We start from the raw sequence: 25,052 nt of genomic DNA, 5'->3' as shown, positions 1-25,052 counted from the left end.
TCCCTTAAGTCTCTTTAAACTGCAGGACTAGGCTGTGGATTGGGGGATTCTGGGATAAAAGGAGGAGCTTTTCTCTTGATTGCCTCTTCTTTATACAGACGATAATTCAAATTTGCCAGGAATTATGCAGGATAAGATTCAAATAGGAAAAGGTAAATCCAAAGGATAAATTCCTCCATATTACTCCATACCCAGATAAATGTGAAAACCTTTATTCAGCAGTGGTCTTTTATTCTGTCAGGATCCCAGGATAATGAAGCATAATTTTGAGGAAGAGAATTCAAAGTACTTGAATGTTTGCTTATTTTGGTTCAGGGGAATGCTGGCACCCTTAAAAGACCAGCCCTTAAGTATGCGACATTGGAATGGAAGTCAAGTAGGAAAAAGCATTGGTTCTTCTTACATAAACTTGAGTTGAATATAACTTTCTCACGACATTTCAGCTCCCCCACCCCGATCTTGGATAGAAATAAGTGAAAAGATAGGACGAAAAGAAGAGACAATGTTGAAAGATTTTCCAGATGCTTTAAAACCCTGGAAAGTATTCAGTTCTGGTTTGATCTGGGGTATAAGTTAGTCCACTCATTTTTTTCTCTGAATCATACAAATGGTTCTTGAACTGAATGTTCATTTGTGCCCTTGTGAACACGTTCCACAGCAGTTAGAGGTGAAATTATTGGAAAGGCTTCCTTAGATCTGAGTCACTGAAGGGAAATCGTGTTACTTTTGTCTTTTTTCCTCTTCATGATTAAAAAAATTTCTTTAATAAAAGCATTATTTTTGCCATAGTTTTAAAAAAAGGTCATAACATTTACGGATCTTGGCAAAAGTGTCATTTAAGTAACAATTTATTCCAACATTGAGACAGATGTAGAGTAACAGGCTGTAGGTGTCACTTGTCTGTAGTTGAGAGTCTCATGAAATATAAAACCCATTCATTATTAAATTTTAGTCTTGTTTGAGGTTTATTTGAACTTGTTTTTTAAATGTGCATGGAATATATAAAAATTAGCTTTGTCCAAACCATTCATTTAATTGCTTTTGACTGCTGGTGAGTGTGCCATGTACCAGGCATGACAGACAGTGTTTTGTGTTAAGAGACTGTAATTCTGACATAGCAGAAAAACAAGGATTATAAATGTTGTCATAATTTAATACAAAATATATCAGATCTAGGACAATGATGTTCATTATTTCATTCATGTATCCCTGAATGCCAGTTGGTTCTTTCAGAATATATGTTTTCTTCTCTTCCACTTGCCATTCAGCTACTACATTCCAAGTCAGTATTTAGAATATTTTTCAATTGCTTCAAGAACATAAACTGTAGAAATTCTGTAATTTTTGGTGCTCTGCTCTAAAAATTATACAGAGATAGATAATGGTTTTTTCTGTACCTAATAGGTCTACTTAGAGAAGCTCAATTTAACAAGCTTATGTCAAGTTAAGTGACTAGTATTGTGATATATCCTATAGATATACTATTTTTTCAAAGCTAAGATTAGCATGTTTGCTTACACATACAGGATATTTAGGAGAAAGGTATAAGAAAAATTAGAAATCAAAATAAGACTTAACAAATGTGTCAAATTGGAGGTTCAGGTAAGCCTTTAATTAAAGCTGTTACATAGGTAAGTAAAATAGGTAAATTTTCTCTTCCTTTACTCTCCTCACCCTTCTTCATGATGTTTTCTCTCAGCTGTGAACACAATTATTCAATTAGTTGTATAAACTAATTCACACTAAGGTTGTCTTGAATGAAATCACTAAATATTCGTTGAACATTCCCCCTGGACCAAACTCTGTACTTGGGGCTATAAACTATCTTCCTTTAATCTTCAAACCATCCTCCAAAGCAAAAGTATTATCTGCAAGCTTGTTAAAAATGTAGACTTTCAGACCAACTAAATTGAACTCTGCATTTAACATACTCCTCAAGTGATTGGTAAACACATCAAAAGTTGAGATACTATGGTCTAGAGCAATGGTTTAGCTTAATCAGAATCACTGAGGTGCTTTGTTATAGAGCCTACAACAGGAAGAACTTCAGGTCTAGAAGATATAAAAGAAGCCAAGATTGATTTTTTCCCTTTAGTGTTTTATCACATAGCTGGGGATCAAATTGATCACACATTGAGCACTTAATTATGCCAATTTGGATGATTTTTACTTTAATGCAGTAGTTTTGAGAAGAGAAAGATTAGTGTGGAGTTGAGTTACCCGGAAAAGTTCTGTTGGCTGGGAAAATGGTGGTACCACTGATTAAATTAACAGAGATGGAAGGCTCAGTCTGCTAGGTGTCCTACTCTTAGTTTCAGCTGAGGTCATGATCTCACAGTTTGTGAGTTTGAGTCCCACATGGGGCTCTATGCTGACAGTGCAGAACCTGCTTGGAATTCTCTCTCTCCTTCTCTCTCTGCCCCTCACCTGCTCACTCTCTTTCTCTCTCTCTCAAAAATAAATAAATAAAATTTAAAATTTTTAAAAAGGTGGAAAGTATGGCCAATTTGTATGAAAAGATGATATGTTACATCACAGATATATTGACCTAGAAAGGATGATAGATCATCAAGGAAAGTTCACGCCATTGACACTGGAAATGCATGATCCTAGTGCTGCTAAAGGTAAAAATTAGAAAAAGACTATGTGTACCTTGAGGACAGGAATCCTACCTTACTCACTCTTCTATCCTCAGTGCCAGTGGTACACCTGACACACAGGAGACATTCAATAGCTTTTTGCTGATTTAATGAATAAATGTATTTAGGGCTCCTAAAAGCCATGACCCTTTACACATTTTCCCACTTAGATGCATTTAGTCTTTGAAAGAAGACAATAGGAATAACCAAAAAGCTTAACTCAAACTATAAATCTTTAATAGTGGACTGTCAGGTCATGAGGAAGCTAGAAGAAAAATATTTTGGTAGGTAACATTTAATTTACTACATTACCTGTGGATAAGGCTAGTATACAGGGAACTCTACACACATTCTATTTTTTTAATGTTTGTCATGTGTTTTGTTAGAAGAAAAATTGTTGGCAATCTTAAAAACTCCCAGAAAGCTTTTAAAGTGAAGTTGAACTTTTGATTTTCCCAATACCATTATTTAAAAAAAGAAAACCTGGGTGCTACTACATGCAAAATCTCCTTCTCCAAGCCAAGAAAAACCTACATATTGTGGGAAGAGAGAAATGTGGTTGCTAGCCAATTCTTTTATAACCATCCATCATATCTCTTGATTTCCAGTGTTTCTCCTTTGAGCCTAGTTAATATACACCATGTTGAGTTTGCTTTACTGCTACCATGCACAAAGAGAATTCTACAATAAACTAAAGTCAGTGTCAGGGTCAGATGTTCCATTGCTGAACTCATTCTTTGATCTTAAGGTAATATTTACTGACTTGGGGGATCTTGTGATATGATGGGATGTCATATCTGGGTCATTCAAAATAACTAAAAAATTATTAAATATACGATCTAGCCTTCAACAGAGTAGAAAAGGGATAAAAGAAAGAGAGTATCATAGTACCTTCTCTTCTCCATTGAAACATGATGGATGAATCACATACACAGTTCCAAAGAGCCAGCTTTTATGTCTGAGTTCCAATCAAATGTATCATGCTTTATTAATTTACAAGCAGGCTGTAAGTATACAAACAACATGTGTAAAAAATCAATTAAACTTAAACCTCTTTTTAGGGATTTCTAATTTGGTATACAGCTTTCCTCTTTACTCTGTTATAATCAGACAGTTTTCATACTTGCAAACACATACCATACACTCTACCCATACACAGAAATGACTATCCTGCTGATATTCTATCTTCTTGAACCAGAATCACTCAATCCTACTGTTTTAGGAGCCAATATAAAAAAAAAAAAGCCTACCATTTTTAATTCCGTATAGGACAAAGGTAAAGAAAAAAAAACCTGGAAGATAAAACCCATTTAGGGGAGTTACTAACTGGTTTCCTCATCAGAATGACATTAATCCTAAATTCATTTAGGTTAGAAAAGCATCCTCCCTTTAAAGTGTAAATACCATTTTGAAAGTTATGTAACTATTTTCCAATTAAATTTTAGTATGATTTGCTTGACCCAATTATTTTCCTTGCAATGATGGGTTGAAATGAATAGCACCGTGGTTTGGGAGTTTTGACTGGATTATGGGAGGAAGGTAATCATGGCATATGGAGTCATGGAGGAGGAGGGAGTCAGATATTAACAGTTTGCAATGGAGCGCTTAGAGCAATACGGCAGTTCTAAGGATTGAAGCTAAATACAAGGAGACAAGTGTGGAAAGCAAGGTGAGGCAGTGCCAAAATTAAATCTCATGCATTTCAAAATTTTGTTCTGCTAATGAAAAAGAGAAAAAGAAACTCTTTTTGTTCTTTTTCACATGCCCCTTCATAGGTGAATCCTTTCTCTTGGATTCCAGAATTCTAGTTAGTATTCACTAAAGAAAAAAAAAAAAAAGATTTTTGTCTTGTTTGTCTTTGGTTGGTAAGCTCTTACATGCACAATGACCTCAAGCTCGTATTTCTCAACAATATGCCCATTGCCTATTTAAACTACCTTACAGGCAAAAAGTTCCCATTCCATAGGATTTACAGTTTACAGTATTATGAAATCATATCCATGGCGGCTGTGAGGTAATTGCTTAGATGCACATACTTAAATTCAGAAACTTCAAAACTTTAATGATACTATCAGGATTCTAACTGCCAAGTTGGTGCAATTCGCTTCCCAGAAGGTAACCAAAATAGTGTGCTTTTTCAGTTTAAGCCTTGAAGTAATATAAAGTTGCAAAATTCCAAGAAGATTAAAATCGGTTGCATTGCTAAATTGAAAACTAATTCAACAAAAGCCAATTGCACATGAGACAAAATTCTTCCCCACCACACCCTAATCCCCGAAACATATTGAACAAATTATTTGGCTAAAAAAGTGGTAACACTATTCACAATTACCTTATCATCAAGGAACAACTAGGGACAAACTTTGTTCTAAAAATTGGAAGCCAATTTTGAACCATGTTGGAAGACTTTACTATACCCTGCAGAATGTCTTGCCTATGGCTTATTGCCTGCCTGTTGCCTATTGAATTGAGTGAAGTTGAAAAAAAAAAGAAAAAAGAAAAATCCACTGTTGCTGTGTTTTAGCCTTAAGCAGAAAGAAACAAGAGCTTTAGTTCAAAGAGTCTTAGAGTTCAGAAATGAGTTGATATATATTTATTTATATATTTATTCCTGTTTATTTCACACTTTATATGTACATATATATATATATTTAGTATGAAATCAGATTCATAAATACAACTCTAAATTCCCTATCTGAGAAACATGATTTCTGGTTTGATTAAGCCTGAATGTGCATGTCACAAAATTACTTTAGCCAGACAGCCATGTGGGCTGTCTATGTGATAGACAATAAATGTGTATGTATGTAGTTCTGAAGGATAGACCAAATAATATTTTTGAGAAATGTTTTACTGTGGGCTATGGTTAGGTAATACAGACATTACAGTTCATTCACATTACCTGGCATGCTCTAAAGTCCTTTTCAAAGCCATTTGTTTGCTCTTATGAAAGCAGAGACTGAATATTAAATCCCAGTAGTATTAGATTATTAATTGGTATCGAAGTTTGCAGGACACAAAATTAAACTATAGCAGTATTTTTCAAGACTACATTATTACAAAGAGAGAAAAAGAGAAAGAATGTGCTATTTTACCACTGTTGGGATTTAAAATTATCACAGCCAGTTTCAGAAGCATTCATTACGCTCAAGAGTCTAGTATACCTGAGAACATGATACTCTCAATAGGAATTTACTTAGCTTCCAAATGAGCCATTAAGAAAGCCGTAAAGTACAAGAAATGTTCTCAACTACTGTTTAGAAAACAAATTTTTTAGTGCTTGTAGGTGAGCCCAAAAGACACTAGTGTATAACTATAATAAAAGTTATGTGTCCCAGGACTTTTTGCCAAAATCATTTATACTTTACTTTGTTAGCCATACTTTTGAGGATTACTCAGGTTCTTTGCCTTTGCATTTCCTTTCCCTTCTAAAGGAAATAGAGGAAAGCATCCCCTCTGGAGAAGAGCTTTCTCCCTCCCAGAAAGAGGCTAATTTCTCATACATCCATATATCACTTCTCACCTAATTTTAAAGATGTATAAGAATAGGCATAAACTCATTTATCTGCTAGGAGGTAGCATGTATAAAAGATAGTGAAGATGTTCCAAAATTGTAAAATTTTAAATTATCTCTGGATCTTTATTTAAGTGCATTCTTTGGAGATAATACATAATTGCTTATTCCTTTAAAATGTCTTTGTCTTACACTAATTCAAAAAGATGTATGCACTTCATGTTTATTGAAGCATTATTTACAACAGCCAAATTATGGAAGCAGCCCAACTGTCCATCAATAGATGAACGGAAGAAGAAGATTTGGTGTCTACACACACACACACACACACACACACACACAGTGGAATATTAGTAGAGCTCCTGGGTGGCTCAGTCGGTTAAGTGTGCAACTTCAGCTCAGGTCATGATCTCACCACTCTTGGGTTCAAGCCCCGCGTCAGGCTCTGTGCTGACAGCTCAGAGCCTGGAGCCTGCTTCAGATTCTGTGTCTCCCTCTCTCTCTGACCCTCCCCAACTCGCACTCTATCTCTCTCTCAAAAATGAATACATGTTAAAAATTTTTTTAAAAGAATGAAATCTTGATATTTGCAACAACATGGATAGATCTAGAGAGTATAATGCTAAGTGAAATAAGTCAGAGAAAGACAAATAACATGATTTCACTCGTATGTGAAATTTAAGAAACAAAACAAATGAACAAAGAGAAAAAGAGACAAGGCAAAAAACAGACTCTTAAGTATAGATAGCAAACTGACGGTTACAGGGGGGAGGACTCAGGGGCTTGGGTTAAATAGGTATGGGGATTAAGAGTACACTTATCATAATGAGCACTGAATAATGTGTAGAATTGTTGAATCATTCTATTGTACACTGGAAACAATGTAACCCTGTATGTTAAATACACTGAAATCAAAAAAGTTTTTAAATAAAAAGAAAGTCTTCATCTTTATTATCAGCTAAATCTTGAACTTCACTTCAGAGTTATAGAATTGTGTAAATAGGCCCAACAGTTTCTCATCAGTCTGGAAAATCCCAATAAATAATGGATTATTATGTTATAATAATATCATTTAGATTGACTGGGAATACTCTTCTAAAGTAAATTATAAATCTCTATTTAACTAAGGCCAAAAGTAATTCAATGTTGTTTAATTAAAATAAAGATTACAAGGCATTAATTAATCTTTATGTAACAAATTTCCAAGAACATTACATGCAAACATGGCTTTAAAAATCTATAGCCAACACCTTCCTGCCAACTTGTTCCTGCCGAAAACGGCACCCCCACTCCAGTTAGTCAAGTCTTCTAGAAGCCTGGGAATCTGCCATCTCCCTTTTCTGCCCACATCCCATTCCCATGTCTTTTGGACTCCATTTCCTAATTATTTCTGGAATGTAACCACTGACTCAATGACCATCCAGAACATCATTTTCTCCCACCTGGGTTATTCCACAAGGTCCATCTCCAGGCGTGCCCTCCTTTTGACCATTCTCCAAATAGCAGCCAAATAATCTTTCTAAAATAATATCATCTTTTTCTTTTCTCCTGCTAAACAGCCATTAAATTACCTTCCTTAATCCTTGTGATAAAAGCCAAACTTCCTAATGTGGCCTAAGTTCCTCCCGCCTTGCCTCCTTCTGCCTCCTCCTGTCTTATCTGATGGCTCCATCTCCCACTCGTTCTTACTTCTTCACCTACATGCATTTACTTGATCCCTCTAAACTGAGTGAGGTGGCCTACAAAGAATGCCAATAGCTTCCTGTACCTAGTTCCCTAAACTAGCATATATCATATGTTTTTGATAGCTGCTTGTTTAATTTTATTTTTTTCCTAATATACTCTGGAGGCTACAAGAGAGCAGGGATTGGTCTGTCATTGTTCAAAACTGTATCCTCAGCTCCCAGCACTGAGTCTGACAAAACTTAAGTGCTCAATAGATGCTAGTTGAACAGATGGATAAGGCAAAACACACAGAAACAAAAAGGAAGGTACAACCAACTGGCGGAAAATACTTGATGCCAATACAATAGACCAAGAGTAATTTCTTTTTTAGCCAATGACTGATACAAAAAAAAAATGAAAACAATATATAAATGTGTACCAAACAAGAAAAAATAGTTCACGAAAGTGTACATAGGACTCTATAGTAAGCACATGGGCAATTTAGCCACACTTCAGTGAAATATCCTCTTATCCACGTAAAATGACTGGGAAATTTTGTTTTCTAGTAGAAGGCACTGCTAGCAGTTTAGTAAGGGCATAGTGAAAAGAATCGTGCATATAATTTAAGTTTAAATTGGTCCAAATGTTTTTGAAACAAATAGATATGTAATTTTAACGGGTAAAACCCTTAGGAACTCATCCTACACAAACAATTCTTAATGTGAGAGACTTATAAAACTACACAAACCAACTTATTTTTAGCAGTAAAGAAATCAGAAGCAATCTAAAATTTCAATGGAATGGACATGATGCACCCTCTTCTTAGATTATTGTATAATTTTTATGAGAATGATAAATAAGCAATAAAAAATATGCTTGTGATACACCTAAAACTAATATAAAATTTAAGGTGCAGTATGATTAAATATGTAAAAACTAAATTATAATAAGTGACTTAAAATATTTTTGTTTAGCAGTTACAATTTTCCTGTCAATTCAGGGAAAACAGAACTTGTGCCTGAATTATCCTTAAATTTCCACTTTACTTTGTTTTTGTGAGCTGGTCTAATAAATATATCTTTTTTATGAAGAAATAAAAATACTTTGAGGTGCCTGAGTGACTCAGTAGGTTAAGCGTCCGGCTTCAGCTCAGGTCATGATCTCACAGTTCGTGGGTTCGAGCCCCGCGTCAGTCTCTGTGCTGACAGCTAGCTCAGAGCCTGGAGGCTGTCTTCGGATTCTGTGTCTTCCTCTCTCTCTGACCCTCCCCTGCTCATGCTGTCTCTAACTCTCTCTCAAAAATAAATGAAACATTAAAAAATTTTTAAAAAAAGAAATAAAAATACTTTTCATTAGCTCTGATTTTGCTGGTTTGATAGGTGTTTTGGGAAAAATGAGAGAAAGAATCACAATGACTCAGAACCACGTCATGTAGGCATGTTTCCTTTGTTTGCATGTTATCATTATTCTTAAGAGGATAGTTACTCAAGCTCTTTAGAAATAGTATCATAAAAAAAGCATCAAATGTGGTTCTCAGAAACCATTCCTGTATTCATAAGGAAAAAATATAACAGTTGGGAATGTCTGTGTTGTACTATGGTATAAAATAGGTTATTACTTATCCCCTCATAAGTGGATACTACAGATTGATAGCAAACTTAGCTACCAAATTACAAAATCATAGGAAAATGTCACAGTGCAATCTCAAAGGGATCCTTCTTCAAAAAGGTATGGTGTAAAATCAGGCATCTAGATAGGACTAGACATGAGAGGTTTACTGGAGGAAATACCTGTGAGGGAAGATCAGGAAGGGAGCCAGAGGAGGCTCTGGACATCTGTCAGATTGTGATGCAAGTCTGGCCCCCATAAAGCAAAGAAGGAAGAAGGAAAGGTTGGATAGGGAGCATCTTAAACTTTAGTTCTAAGGAAGTCCAGAGAGGTTACCAGGAAGTCCTTGAGAGAAGTGTCCCACCAAAAGAATCCTTTCTCTCCTAGGAATGACCCTGACTTGGGACTTGTACCATGTTCAATCACAGACTTGAAGTAGCCCAGGGTAAGTGTGGCTTCCATGTGAAGGCAGCAGTAGATTTAGAGTACGGCAGCTGGGACCATCAGTTATTATGTCCTCTGCAGCAGGAGCTCTGTGACACCGTTTCTCATGGCTACCACAGGCATCAATATTTAATTACATTCAAAATAGAGCATCTTATTTTAGAAAAGAGCATCTATCCAATGTTTGCCCAAAATAGTCACCCAGTTATTTGATGGCATGTTTTGATGTAAGATGACCATGTGTCTCTCATGACAAAAGCTCCAGGCAATAATTAGGTAAGCGTATACCTCCATTGTTTGGGTGGGGACACTGAGGTATGGAGAAGCTAACACACTTAACAAAGTTAAAATTCAGTGTTGAACTAGAGTCCAAATCACTGTTATTTTAGGATAAGAAGATTTTTTTCCCAGAGCGCCAGCGTGGCTCAATCTGTTAAGCGTCGGACTCTTGATCTCTGCTCAGGTCATGATCTCTAGGTTTGTGAGTTCAACCTGGCATCAGGCTCTGCACTGACAGTGCAGAGCTTGCTAGAGATTCTCTCTCTCCCCTTCTCTCTCTGCCCCTCCCCCATTCTCTCTCTCAAAACAAAATAAATACATAAACTTCAAAAGAAATGGTTCCTTCCCTTTTACATTCATATATGTAGAAATACAGCAGAAATTTCAGGATGTGAGCATAGATAACACATAAACATCCAAGGCCAGTTGGCTCTCTAGATCACTGTTGCATATTATAAGAAAGGAGAGTTTACAGTTCAATACACTTATTTCAGAATAAACTCAGGACCCAGCTGCCTATTCATAAACTTTCTTGAGAGACATTGATTTTTCATCAATTATTTCATTCTCTGACTCAGCAAATTAGGGAGAAATCTTAAGGTTGTCTTCAAAAAGTCTTGAGAGTGCATCCTCAATTTTGAAATATAACCGAAGAAACCTCATGTCCTTCTGGCGATTGGGCAAAGCAGTTATTTAATGCCTTTAAAATAATTCCTAGTTCCAAATATTCTGATCTGACCCATGTAGAAAACAGGTTTCCCTTTCAATTCTACACATGTAATGATGTGTTTTTAGATAATCCCCACCCTAAAACTGACTGTTTTGCTCTGCCCAACTGTTATAAGAATGGTCTCCTGCACTTCATTAGGCCAAATTGTGAAGTAAGCAAATTGGGAACATTTGAAAGCTTCATTAAGTCACTAACGCAAAATAGCTATAACTTGCTTTATGATGATCTATTGATCTAAAATAATTTGTTTATGCTAAAAAAATAGTTTATTGTTGTGAAATAACTTCTATCACTTCCAACCCTGTAAACATCATGAAGAAAGGGTTTTATTTTCCAAAGTTCAAGCATATGTCTATCCCCACACCAAAACAACCTCTAATTTTATCATTTCTATTGGTGAATGCTCTTAGTTACAGATTGTAGGACTTAAAAAATGTCTAGTATCTTACGAATATTATGTAACAGGTTTTTGGGTGAGGAGGGGGACAGATGCTAAACGTACTAAAAACATCATTTCCAAGCACCCTTTTAATGGCATCCAAGGTTGGTTTGTCTTGGATTTCTTTTCTGATCTTGAGAAAAATGCATGAATTTTCTTAGGCAGTACATGTATTCAGAATGATGAGCTGCATTAGTAATCTCCATTAAGGTACATTATTCTTTTTTTTTTTAAATTTTTATAATGTTTTTATTTATTTCTAGGAGAGAGAGAGAGAGAGACAGCGTGAGCAAGGGAGGGTCAGAGAGAGAGGGCATCACAGACTCTGAAACAGGCTCCAGGCTCTGAGCTGGCAGTCAGCACAGAGCCCGACGCGGGGCTCGAACCCACGAACCGCGAGATCATGACCCAAGCAAGAGTCGGACGCTTAACCGACTAAGCCACCCAGGCGCTTCAAGGTACATTATTCTTAAAATAAAATAAAATCCATTGCCATAGAAAATTTATTTCCTCACACTTCAAAGAATGAAGCCCTCTGTTTCTTTATAACAACAGCTATAGCAGTACAAGTTTTAGTGACCATCATTGCCAGATTTGAAATTGAACCTGAAACAGCCTGCCTCGAAGACCTCTCTTGGGTAGTTTAGTAACTTTATCTTTTTCTACCCAAGCCATCTACATAGTTAAACAGAACAAACTCACATCATTTATTTTGCATATTTGGCCCCACTCCTTTGGGACAAAATCATTCTCTGGATGAAATGGAACTGCAAAGGGTGTCCATAACACTGGATCATTTAGAAGGAAACAGAAGATATACTCCCTATTCAATATACATTAGGTCACTGGCATTTTTGCATAATGATTTCATAAAAATATAACCATGTGCATGACCAAAAATAAATTTATTTAAGTTCTGCTCAAAAAAAAAGCACTCAAGGAAGTAATTCAAAAAGTTTTAAAACATTTTATCTTTTTTTCAGTCAAAAGTACTCAAACATATTTAAATTCAAAATCAACCAGGGGTAAAATAATCAAAGCATTTTGGAGCTTGAAAGGATCTAAGAGGTTGTTTTAATTCAGATACAGTTTTAGATGTATGTAATAGAGACCCAAATTAACATTGGCTTACGCAGGATGAAAGTTAATTTTTCTTTCATGTAACACTGTAGACTTAGGCACACATTGCTAGTAGGATTACTCTGGTCTGTGACGTCATCTAGGGACCTAGGGTTTGTCTATCATGTTGCCCTGCCATTGCTAGTGTAATACTTTGTCCACATGGTCAAGATTCCTACTTCCATCAAATTCCTACTTTAGGTACAACCTGAATATTGCACACATCATTTCTGCTCCTACACCATTGGCCAGAAATCAGTCACAGGGCCACACCTAGACACAAAGGAGGCTGGGAATCAGCCATACCTAGATGCAAGGGAGGCTGAGAATTGTGTTTATTCTAAACCTTCATGTGCCCATCTGAAATTCAATTATTATAAAAGAAGAACAGAATAGATTTTAGAGGATTAACTAAAATCTGTGCCCCAGAGGTCCTAATATATAACATAAATAAAAGCTGAACTGGGATTGAAGAGAGATTGGACTCCTCATTCATGTCTTCTTGAGTCCTCATAAGGTTCCTGTAAGAACTACGGCTTTGTAACATTGAGAAACCATTGCTCTAGACAAAGGATGAAAAACTAAAATGTCTAAAAAGGTCAGGCAGCTAAAGTAAATAAACGTAGCAAGTTGACTGGGTCCTGTGGCTTGTAGTGGCACAACCTCAAGAGAACATTCCCAATTACAGGAAAACCTTGGGCTGCCAGTAACTTGTGTGAGTGTTCCGCAAGACGAGCAAACATTTCTAATAAATATTAACTTGATAAATAAGCGATGTCTTGCAACACAAGTAGTACAAGTAGTACGCGACGCCGAACGTCACATGATCACAACCGAGCCAATGGTTCTTGAAATGTGCTTTGATATACGAGTGCTTTAGATTACAAGTATGTTTCAGGAACGAATTATGCTCACAAACCAAGATTTTACTGTACATCATCTTTATTTTTCATCTTTATTTTTCATCTTTATTCATTTTAGAGAGAGAGAGACAGAGACAGAGACTGAGTGGGGGAGGGACAGAGAGAGAGGGAGACACAGAATCCAAAGCAGGCTCCAGGCTCTGAGCTGTCAGCATAGAGGCTGATGTGGGGCTCAAATCCACAAACTGTGAGATCATGACCTGAACCGAAATTGAACACAACCAACTGAGCCATCCAGGCGCCCCTCAAAAAGGGTCTTCTACATTCGATACGAACATATTGTTTTGCAAAGGTGCAGGCCCTAAGTTACCAGACATTCTAATTTTTTCAAGAGAAGCCAGAAATCTGTATTTTCATGAAATCTCCTGCTTTTTTGTTATTGGTTACAAGTTAACACATTTTATAATGATATTGTGAAGGCCAAAAACACATCTGCAAGCCAGATTTACTTAAGGGTCACTCAATATCATCTATACTCATTAGATCAATCATTTAACTTTCTAGACAAGGAAACAGGCCTCATGTGATTAAGTGACTAGCCTTTGGTCACACAGCTAGCCACACCTGGTCAGGTTTTTTGTCTTTCAACTTAGTACTCCTTAGGTTATACCATCATAACATGCCACTGTGAATCCCAGAATAAGCAAGTAAGAAAAAAGTGGAAAATTATTCCTTAAAGTAATCCAAATCTATGGTATAATTTAGTGTTCAGCTTAGAAATGAAATACTTAACAACAGATCAAGTATGTGTCCTATGCTCCATCCCCTCTGAACCCCTAATTGAAAGGAAGATCTGTTCTGTTTTCTGCCTTCCTGTTCTTGGATTTGCCAGAGCCCTGCTGCCTGATCAAGAGCACATGAGGCTGGGAAGCGTCAAAAGGTATCACTGGCACCCACCCAGTAGCCAATCTTGCCTTTCTCCAGCATGGCCCATTTAATTGCACACTCACATCATATCAGTGGCAGATTTATTGCAAAACACATTTTTCACTTTTATGTGTATTTTTTTCTGTGTGCTGTAGAGTTACATGGTTAAAATACTTTTGGCTGAAATTTTTAAATCTATGGAAATGGATAACATTTATCTTCTAAATGCCTGAGTGGAACTAAATTGTTCATGGATTAGTTATATGGTACTTGCATAAGCTGCTTTATGAATATTTCTATTCTTTAGAAGCTGCTTCTAGAAAAATCTTATACTAAAAGTGTGTGTCAAGCATGAAAAGGTACCTCATACATTATTTCTACCTTATTGTGGGGTATTTTTGGTCCAAAACTTAGATGAAGAGATGTGCCTATTTTCTGCTTTTTTCTCTAGAACTTTTGTTTTGATAAATCTTTCTAACATTTAAATTAAATTTTTTTGGGTCCAGTGAAGGTTATCCTAAATGTATAGTAAGAAAAGGCTGGAAATATAAGTAGTTTATACCCACATAGTAATTCAAAAAGATAGTTTGTTTTCAAATTTGAATTTTTTAAATTTAAAATCATTACAGTCCTTTTTTCTAAACTGAGGTTTTAGTGGTTTCTGTGATACTAGCAATTGGCAAAAGTCATGTCTATAGGGGGCCAACCTCAGAAAATAAGGATCAAGGGGTGGATATGGTTTGGCTGGGAAAATATCATATTTTTCCATTCCTTATTTCTAACGTCTCAAATCATCAGGTTTTATTAATAGAATAAATTGAACCACATGGAACACGTCCAATATCACTATTAGAAAAACACAGCCACAAATGTACAAACAGAGCTGCTCTATTTCCTGGTCACTTTCTATAGTCTTACTTCTATTTATCTTCTGTTTTTCTTTACTACTCATTCTCTTTCTTCTACTTATTTCCATCATAGTTCACTTGTTTCTTCTCACTTTCCTTGACATCCTGTCTAGTCCTGTTTCATTTTGTCAGGACATTTCTAAAAAGACTGGTGTAAATTATTTATAGATCCTGTTATCTATTATAAATTTATCTATTATAAATTCTATCTTTGTATAGATTTACCTAATATTTTTATAAATGTGTCCCCAAACAAAACAAATGGCATAAGTATTGTTATGGGCTGAATTGGTTTCCCCCTACCACTAAATTCATATATTGAGTTCCTAACCCCTAGGATCTCAGAATATGACTGTATTTGGACTTAAGGTCTTTAAAGAGGTAATTAAGGTTAAATGAGGTCATTGGGAGAATCCTAATCCAATATGACCTATCTTTATAAGAGATCAGGACAGAGATACACACAGAAGGAAGACCATGTGAAGACAGAAAGAAGATGGCCTTCTACAAGCCAAGGAGAGAGGCCCCAGAAGAAACCAGTATCTTAATCTTGGACTTCTCGTCTCTAGGACTTTGTGAAAATAAATTACTATAGTTTGAGTCACCTAGTTGGTACTTTCTTCTGACTGCCCTAACAAACGAATTCAAGCATCATTCAAAACTCTTGTTTAAGATAACAGCCCTTCACAAATTACATACTTTCAACTGAAAGTTACCTTTTAATACACCATTCGAAATATCCACTATATGAACTGTAATACGATAATGTAAAAGTGTCATACGTCCTAATACATCTGAAAGAGTAATTTTCTCAGATCCATAGTAATGCACTTACATTTTCTTTCCTTCATTTTTTTATCTTTATAAAGTAATCAGAGTAAAAAAAAATATTCTGTTTCTATAGCTCTTAAAAGCTGATTCTGTATCTTTGTCTCCCTGATGACAGTTTTTAGCGTTGTTCTTGAATACCCCCTCCACCCCCCCACACACACATAAACACACACACACAAAGATGCATTAAATATAGTAAATGTTTTCAGTTGCTGAACTTTTTCCAGGCACCTTTAACTTCAACCTAAATATAAGCATTGTGTTTTCAACATCTATAGCAAACATTTATATTCTTGTTTTTTAAACAAGATTTTTTTTTCTTTACTCTGCTAAAGAAAAATAGCCTGGCTAGTATACAGATGGCAGCTTTTAACACATTAAACAGAGAGCAAAGATAAGAACATATAGAAAGATAAAGCCTTAAGCAATGAGGGTCAGAGAAGAAAATTTAACTAGCAATGCTGAGGAAGCAAGAAAGAAGATGATTCAAGAAGCATAGTGAAGGGCGATAATGGTTTCAGCTTGGTTCAATGTGAATTACTTCATATACATGACATTGAATTAGTTCTAAGTTAATAAGTTTAAACAAATAGTTAATTACTACATTCACCAAATGTCTTTTCTTTCCTTCCCTCAATTTCACTTACCACCTTTCTCAAAGACGAGTAGGGCACCAAACCTCTAGAGTAGAGGAGATAAAAAGAAGTTGTCAACAAGTCGACAACTCATTGGTGACTTTTCCAGTTTGATCCTGTCTCACTCTAGCAAGATCCCCTTTTCAAAAGTACAGATAAACTGAGGTAATTGTATTTACCATGTGAACCGACAGAAGGAAGCAAAGGGAGAAATATGAGAATACTTGTAAGAACAGACAATTGGGCAAAGAAAACAAAGGATAGGTCAAAGATGGGAAGTTATCAACTCTTTCCCCACCTCCCTCCCTTCCTTCTCCCCTTTTTCTTCCTCCTTAGCCTTCCCTCTCTTTTTCCCTACTTCCCTCTCTCCCTTTCTCTCACCTTCCAAATTCTTGATCTCCTCATCTCCTTTTAAACTTCCAGGCTGTCCCTCCCACTTAAATAACCTCGCTCCTTAAGGCACCATTCTTGTTTTTCTGCTCTTTTTGGGCTCTTCACTTATGACTCTTAGTGCTTTGGAAGTAAGTAAAGTGGTGGTGGGTTACTTTTCAAGACAGTATTTTCTCATCTAACTTCCTATAATTCCTAAGCAATTTCTTTGCCACCAACGTGGTCCCCACACCTCTGCCAGAAGGATCTTTCTAAAATGCAAATAGGTCTTTATTACTATACTAGAAGTCCTTTGAAATGACTCCTGAAGGTGTACAGGATGCTGTTGCCTTAATTAGCTCAACCCAAAGCCCATCACCTCACTGGTAGCTATCCCAAAATACTCATAATTCCCCTAACATGTCATGCAAGGTTTCACACTGGGTATCTTTGCATGCACAGATCCCTCCGTATCTGGTTATTTCTTAACCATTCCTAAAAATTTACCTTGATCCACCCTCTTCCAGGAAGTTTTCCCTTACCCATGCGATTTGGTTATCTCTATCCATTTCATGTGTCACTGCAAATTTTATATGGAATTATAAGTAGTAGATTTATGTGTCTGTCCCCTACTCTATATGACTCCAGGCAAGACAGCAGTGTCAACAATAAGGTAGGCACTCAGTATGGGGAGGCTCTGTCACACAGCACTAAGGAGTAGAAACTCCAGTCTCATTACATACCAACAGTATGCAGTGTGCACAGTGGTCACAGCATTTAACCTCCTGATACTCCAATTTCATTATTTGTAAAGTTGAAAAAGCCTCACTTATAGAAATAACATAAGAAACATTATGGTTCTTTTGAATATCTATCTCAGTCTATTTTTATATCTGTAGCTATACCTACATCTGTATCTATGGATCTGCCTAGGATAGAGCAGAGTCTATACCCTGTTGTCATTCTTCATGCAGGTGTGTCTGTAGGCTCTTTCCTTGGATAGGGTTGTATTCTTTCAGCAACATGATCTACATGCCAGTTTTAGATAAATTTATCAAATACTCTTAAAAGTAAATATGTTCAAAAAAAAGTAAATGTGTTCAATAAATATATAAAATGTTATAGATTTGAAAGAGACCCAAGCCAATCTTCTAATTCTATTCAAGCAGGACATACCAGTGGTGTCGTACTGTTTATTTATGACTAGAGTGACTCTACATTTCAGTTTTCTTGGGATGGTCTCAGTTTATGTCTCCCAGCTGACACAATTATTAATAGTGCCTCACTTCATTCTCAAAAGTGTCCTCATTTGGGTACTTTTGGACAATTAATTATATGGCCACTTTATTTGTGGCTCTTGATCATTCGATGGACCATAGTGTTTTCACTGATTAGCCTGTGCCCATGCCATACCAGTTGTTAAATATTTTTAACATCAGATATGCCTATGAGGTAATTAAAGCATAGAAAGGTAACATGATTTCTCCCTCTACAAACTGAGTTAAGTGCATACACACTAAGAACTTCGAATAAGAAAAGTGAGAACAAGACAAGAAAGAGCCTGATTCACCCCCAAAGGAATAACCTGAATAAAGACAGAAACCTGGTGACTTCTGGGCCCTATTGGTGATGTTTTCTTCAGTTCCACCCCCTCCAATCCCTCTCTCCCACCTGGCCTTCTCTCTTTCTGTTTCTTTCAGGTTTATTCACTATTGAGAGTATCTGTTCCTTACTTTCCTTCCCTTTCTAACTCCGCAGGAACTTAACTCCTAGGAACTTACCTAGGGCTAACCTAGTCATGCCCAGGTATCACAGACAGTTTTTGTTCAAAGGTGAAGCAACTCCAACTATTGTCCCTCTCTATATTAGCATTCTCCACTGATTTGCAGGTGATATAGCAGAAATGTCTTCTACTTGACCAGCCATAGAATTCCTTCAAAGAGTACATTTCTTTGAAAATTGAACTAAGGAAATCAAGGTCTGTAGTTAAAAAGTATTTGCCTTGCCATATCTTGAAAGCTGTCCTCCTTAGACAATAGGATTATGAGAATTGTACCATTCAACCACTTGCAAGAAGGAAAGATTTCTACCCCCAAATTTCTAATGGAATGCCAATTAAATTTACATGCTAAGAAAAGCTGTGCATACAGTCAGAATAAAATGCTCCCAAGAATAATATGAACTAAGATTATTTTTTGACATCACAAGGAAGTTTAGAATTATGGTATCTAGAGCAGTCAATAGCTATTGGTTTTTATTCCACAATTTCCTACAGTAAAGATAGAGCCATAGTGGTTCAGTTGGGGCTTAACTAAGAAAGTTTAGCATTAATAAAGACTGCCCTTAAAGTCTTACTCATCTTTGTCGATTTACTGCTACGCATACAAAACTTCTCCTGATGAACACAGCGGGATCTAGAGTAGGGAGCTGAATAATAATGAACAAACCCTTCCTACATGTATTGATAAACCATTTAATTGAATCTCCACCCTGAAACTGAAGCAGAATCTATTTGTAAACCAGCTGCTTTGTGGTACAGCAAAGTTTGATAGACAGATGGCATAAAAGGAACACACAATAAAAGGCTTTTATTCTGCTTTGAAGTAAACAAAATGCCAGGCACTGCTGTGATTACAGAAGTCTGTGAAACCAAATCTTGTGTAATAATTTTTCACTATCTAAGACCAGGATAGTGAAGTAGTTAAGAGGTTACTTAAAAGAAGACTTAGCAGTAGTCCCAGTCAATAATCACAGGTTTAAATTTCAAAACTTAATCAACAATTAGGTGAAGAAATTTTTGTTTATAACCAACATATCTGTCTCAAAGGTGCACTTTGGAAGATGTAAGTCTTAGATGGGTGCTACTGAAGATGTCTGTGTCCAAACTCCTTGCTACTGGTCCATTACGAGATAAAGAGCTTATACTGCAATGTAATCAACATACTGCTCCCTTCACTAAGAACATCTCACAACCCCGTCCCCTGGAGAAGGAGGAGGAGGAGGAGAAGGAGGAGGAAGTGGTAGTGATGGTGGAGAAGGAGGAGGAAGAGGAGGGAAATGTCAATTGAATTAGACCGTGTTTAGTAAAGAAATTGGTCTATATTCTGACATTGGCTTCTGATTTTATTGCAGCAGATAGGAAAGTTTGAGGACCGACAGAGGCTTACACAACACAGTTTGAGGAGCATGTGGTAAAACATCAAGTTTTTGTCAGGTTAGAAATTATGTTCAACTGCTAACAACAGGGACCCAACTATAAGTGAATGAGGGGACTCTCCTCCCACAGAAAAGATGTGAGAGAGGTGACTTGTTGGTTCATCACAAGCTGAGTCCTACCAGATCCACCGAATCGTAAGGCTGGGTGGGCCCACAGCATTCCATTCAATGAGATCTACTGCTGGTGGGACTGCAAGTAAGCTATACAACAGGCGCCCTCATGTTATCTACCACCTTCCCCCTAGCATCTCTCCCCCGGCTTGCTCCTGCGGCTTTATGGGAAGTCCATTATGATCAACTTCCTCCTCAATAATGGAGGAAGGGAATGGCCAACTTGTTCCCACAGACTGATGAGTTCAATGAGTGAGTGTACACCAAAACCAGGTGGCCCTGAATGTAAGTGGCGATGGAGATCCTCCCAATAAATAGAGCTTCAGATTGTCCACCTGGCCATCCACTTTGTGTGGAAAGAAGTTGGCTGGTAGGCATCTGATCATGGGATTTTCTGTCTAAATATAAAGATGCTTTAACTTTCTACTGCCCACTGGACTAATACACATTGGGATATTCAATAACACTTGACCCATCATCCTATCTGAATTCTTTGGTTTTCAGAAGTCTTTTTCTGACAATTTGGGCCTCAGCCAGACTGCTTTCCCCAGTGCTCCATTTTAACTTTTATTGTCTCCTTCAGAACATAATTAAGGTGTCCATTTTCATTATTTCTCTCTTCTTTTCATATCTTATCTTATTCTTATGGAATCTTGCCCTTGCAAGATTGGAAGTTTTTGGAATCTATTTCCCAATATAATGTTGCCATCTAAATTGACTTATAGCAATGTCTTTTTGGTTCTCGTAAAATAAAAAATAAAAACCACATTAAAACAGCACCTTCTATCAGGCTAGTGGTTACAAAATAAGAATCAGGTTGCTATATCATACTGGAATTTTTTTCTGTACGTTGTGTCCTCCAGTCCCTCTGACTGAGTGTTCTCTCTTTAAAATAATAAAAATATTTCTTTTTCTTTTTCTCTTTAAGAGTTCCTTCATCTGCTTCTATAAAATACAAGCAGGCTCCAGTCAGAGTGGTTAAAATGAACAAATCAGGAGACTATAGATGCTGGCGAGGACGTGGAGAAACGGGCACCCTCCTACACTCTTGGTGGGAATGTAAACTGGGCAAGCCCCTCTGGAAAACAGTGTGGAGGTTCTTCAGGAAACTAACAATAGAACTCCCCTATGACCCAGCAATAGCACTGCTAGGAATTTACTCGAGGGATACAGGAGTGCTGATGCATAGGGGCACATGTACCCCAATGTTCATAGCAGCACTCTCAACAATAGCCAAAACATGGAAAGAGCCTAAGTGTCCATCAACTGACAAATGGATCAAGAAGATGTGGTATATTTGGGGCGCCTGGGTCGCTTAGTCGGTTGAGGTCCACTTTCGCTTAGGTCATGATCTCGCGGTTCGTGGGTTCGAGCCCCGCGTCGGGCTCTGTGCTGACTGCCAGCTCGGAGCCTGGGGCCTGTTTCAGTCTGTGACTCCCTCTCTCTCTGACCCTCCCCTGCTCACGCTGTCTCTCTCTCTCACTCTCTCCTAGAAATAAATAAAAAATATTTAAGAAGATGTGGTATATTTATATAACAAAATACTCCATGGCAATGAGAAAGAATGAAATCTGGCCATGTGTAGCAACATGGATGGAACTAGGGGATGTTATGCTGAGCAAAATAAGTCAGGCAGAGAAGGACAGATACCATACGTTTGCACGTATAGGTGGATTAGGAGGAACTTAACAGAGGACCATGAGGGAGAAGAAGGGGAAAAACAGTTGGGGAGAGGGAGGGAGGCAAACCATGAGAGACTCTTGAATGCTGAGAACAAACTGAAGGCTGAAGGGGGTAGGGGAGAGGGGAAGGGGGGTGTTGGGCATGGAGGAGGGCACTTGTTGGGGTGTTATAAGGAAACCAGCTTGACAATAAACTATTTAAGAAAAAAATACAGGCAGGCTGAAATTTTGTTACCTCTGATTTTTGCATTTTCTCTGTATCTCCTGTCTTCTATTGAAATAGGTGAAAGGCCTAGAATAAATATGTTCCTCCTTAAGATTAAGAGTTTTAAGCCTGCATTAGATGCAATGTTCCCAATATGCTAACCATCTGAGCCCAAGTTAACCAATTCCTCAATATTTATAAATTCTCTTATAGAGCAGGTTCACAGTAATTTTCTTTATCAACATTAACTTCTATCTGCTCCCAGAAAAAAAAAAAAAACTTCTACATCTGGATTTTTCTAGTCCCCATTTCTGTGCCTTTTATTTCCACTGCCCTGTTCTATTTTATTCAGCCAGCTTAAAATATCACAGTGCTTCTTTATCCACACAACATTGTCTTCTCGTTTCTGTAATATGCATTTTTTTTTCTTTTAATAAAATCTTGGCCTGCTTAGCTGTATTCCTGGAACATCAAGCCAGAAGTTCTTGTTATTTTTTTCCACTTATTTCTTCCAAAATTTATCACACGTTACTTTACTCTTGAAGCTTACATCATCCTCTTTCATCCTTAGCAAGGAATGAGTACAAATATGCCTCTTGGAGTAATTCTTGGTTGGTCGATTGTCCAAACTCCCATAACATAATCCCCAGGCAGCCTAGGCTGATTTATCTTTTCAATCTTTCTGACAATAATATGTTGTTGAAACAATTTTGTGATGTCTGTGTTTCATGGCTTTGAATAGATTTTTCCCCCTCCCATTTTGGTCTTCCTTTTGTTTACTTAGGCCTTAGGAAGAACAGGAGACATCTGAAAGAAAATACACTCTCCTCTCCTGTCTCAATAACACATAATCCTTAAATGGTCCCCTTTGCACATCACTGGCCCTATTCTTTCCTTTGTTCTCTTTTTTTTCAATCATTCACTCCCCCTCCTCAAATTGTTTCAACCGATCTGAAGCCTTCCCCCTTCCCTGACTAATGGTCCCATGAGCCGTCCCTCTGTTTTGCTCCTCTAGCATTTATATGTAAAATATGGAATCAACCAGGGCACCTGAGTGGCTCAGTCAGTTGGGTGGCCAACTTAGGCTTAGGTCATGATCTCGTGTTTGTGAGTTTGACACCCGCATAGGGCTGCTGACAGCTCAGAGTCGAGCCTGCTTCGGATTCTGTGTCTCCCACTTTCTCTGCACCTCCCCTGCCTGCACTTTGTCTCTCTCTCTCAAAAATAAAAAATACTAATAAATATTTAAAAATAAACATTAAATATGGAATCAATCACTGTATATTTGTTGTAAACGTATTGCTAGATGTGTGTGTATGTATGTACGTGTGTGTGTGCTGATAATTACCTTGGCTTACCAGCCAAATGTCTCTGTCTTCTTTTGTATCATGGTTTCTGTCTACACAAATGTTGGAAATGCAACTATGACTACACGGTTGAGGCACTGTATTAAATCGGTCATTATTCCATTCATCTAGCAGTTACTGATTATTCGGTATCACTCACTGTGCTAGCTGCTCAATCAAGTGGTCCCAGATTCCCACAGCTCATAGTCTGGAGAAAAAAAGAGAAACAAGAAAACAGATTGTTACAACAGAGTATAAAATCTGCAGGAGGATATGGAATTAACAAAGAAAATCTCTAAATCAGTGTAGGAAGAGGGTGGAGGAAGGCGAGAGTGGAAAGAGGAGGACAAGTAGAAGTTGGCTCGGCAGAGGAAAAGGGGGGGGGTGCGGTGCAGAGTGCCCCAGGCAGAAGGCAAACCAAAGCAGAATGGGGTACTGAGGTCTTTACGGTATGGTTGGGGTGACGTGCATGGTGCCGTGTTGTATGGCTATAGAGAAGTTCAGGAAGATGGTGGGAGATGAAGCTAAGAAAGCAGTTAAGAGCCAGCGTACAAGGGACTTTGTACGGCATGTTGAAGTGTTTGCCCTTTGTCACACTCTAGTGCTTACATGTGGCTACAGTCACTAGACTTCTGACTAGCACTAGGAAAGAGGTTCCACATTCTGTGTGCTGTCTCATTTGTGCTGCTCAGTACTTGAAACTCCTCTGATTCCTGCCTGTACTCTAATCTCATTATCCGCCTCTCCAAATTACCCTAAATGCCACTGCCAGATTAACAATATTGTTGTATTTTATCTCTTACATATGAAAATCTTCAGTGTTTCATTGGATACCAAATGCAGCAGAAATCCTCACACATTATGACTCTAAATGAAACTCCACTACTATTTCCCGTTTCCCCTGTGAACACACCTTTTACACGTGTGTCTTATGGTTTCCAACTCTGTGCTCTTCCTCGAAATGCCCTTTCTGTTTTTCATCTTCTCAGGACTTTCTGGTCTTCCAGCCACATGACTGATGTAATTCATCTCCTTGGAATCAACAATGTCCTTCATTTCTATTATCTTTCAGCCCTTATGCTGTGCCCTGTAGTTTTATGTATTTATTTTATTCATCTAACTAAAGCAATTGTTCCTTGGTCAGAACTGTGTCTTGGCCACTTTTAAAAAAAATTTTAATAGTACATAACATCATTTATTGAGCAGAGGTGCTAGGTAAATATTAAGTTGGAGTCTATTAAATTGATGACTATTAGTGAAGCTCGATCAATGTACTCTTCTCAATGATCATAGTAGTTAGTTTACCACCTCCACTCCTTTTACTATGTTAGTTACAAGGAAGATAGACACTGATGTTTTACTTCTATTTCATAGAAAAATATCTGGGTGTCAAAGATTTAAGAAGCTTACTTAAGCGTTTGGGGACTGGAATCTAAGCTCCTGATACCTATTTAGTGTTTGTTTATATTGGATCCAGGATTCTTTACCTGGAAGTAATTAAAAGGGAAGCTTTAAAAAATAT

The 25,052-nt window shown here is 37.3% G+C and overlaps 1 protein-coding gene across 4 annotated transcripts in view; it reads right to left on the bottom strand.

The window, feature by feature from the left end:
- The window catches only part of TSPAN8 (tetraspanin 8), a 208,448-nt gene that overhangs the window by 96,794 nt on the left and 86,602 nt on the right, over nucleotides 1-25,052 (bottom strand). For 3 of the 4 annotated variants that reach the window (XM_077775212.1, XM_077775213.1, XM_077775214.1), the window contains exon 3: nucleotides 23,691-23,738. The gene's annotated coding sequence lies outside the window, so the exon portion shown is untranslated. Of the gene's footprint in view, nucleotides 1-3,530; nucleotides 3,644-23,690; nucleotides 23,739-25,052 lie in introns of all 4 variants that reach the window. The other variant, XM_077775210.1, reaches the window with a different exon arrangement.

This window comes from Crocuta crocuta, unplaced genomic scaffold (genome assembly GCF_008692635.1).
Source record: "Crocuta crocuta isolate KB4526 unplaced genomic scaffold, BGI_CrCroc_1.0 scaffold97, whole genome shotgun sequence".
NCBI classification, from domain to species: domain Eukaryota; kingdom Metazoa; phylum Chordata; class Mammalia; order Carnivora; family Hyaenidae; genus Crocuta; species Crocuta crocuta.
Note: the sequence above shows the minus strand (reverse complement) of the source record. Positions and strands in the feature narration are given on the sequence as shown.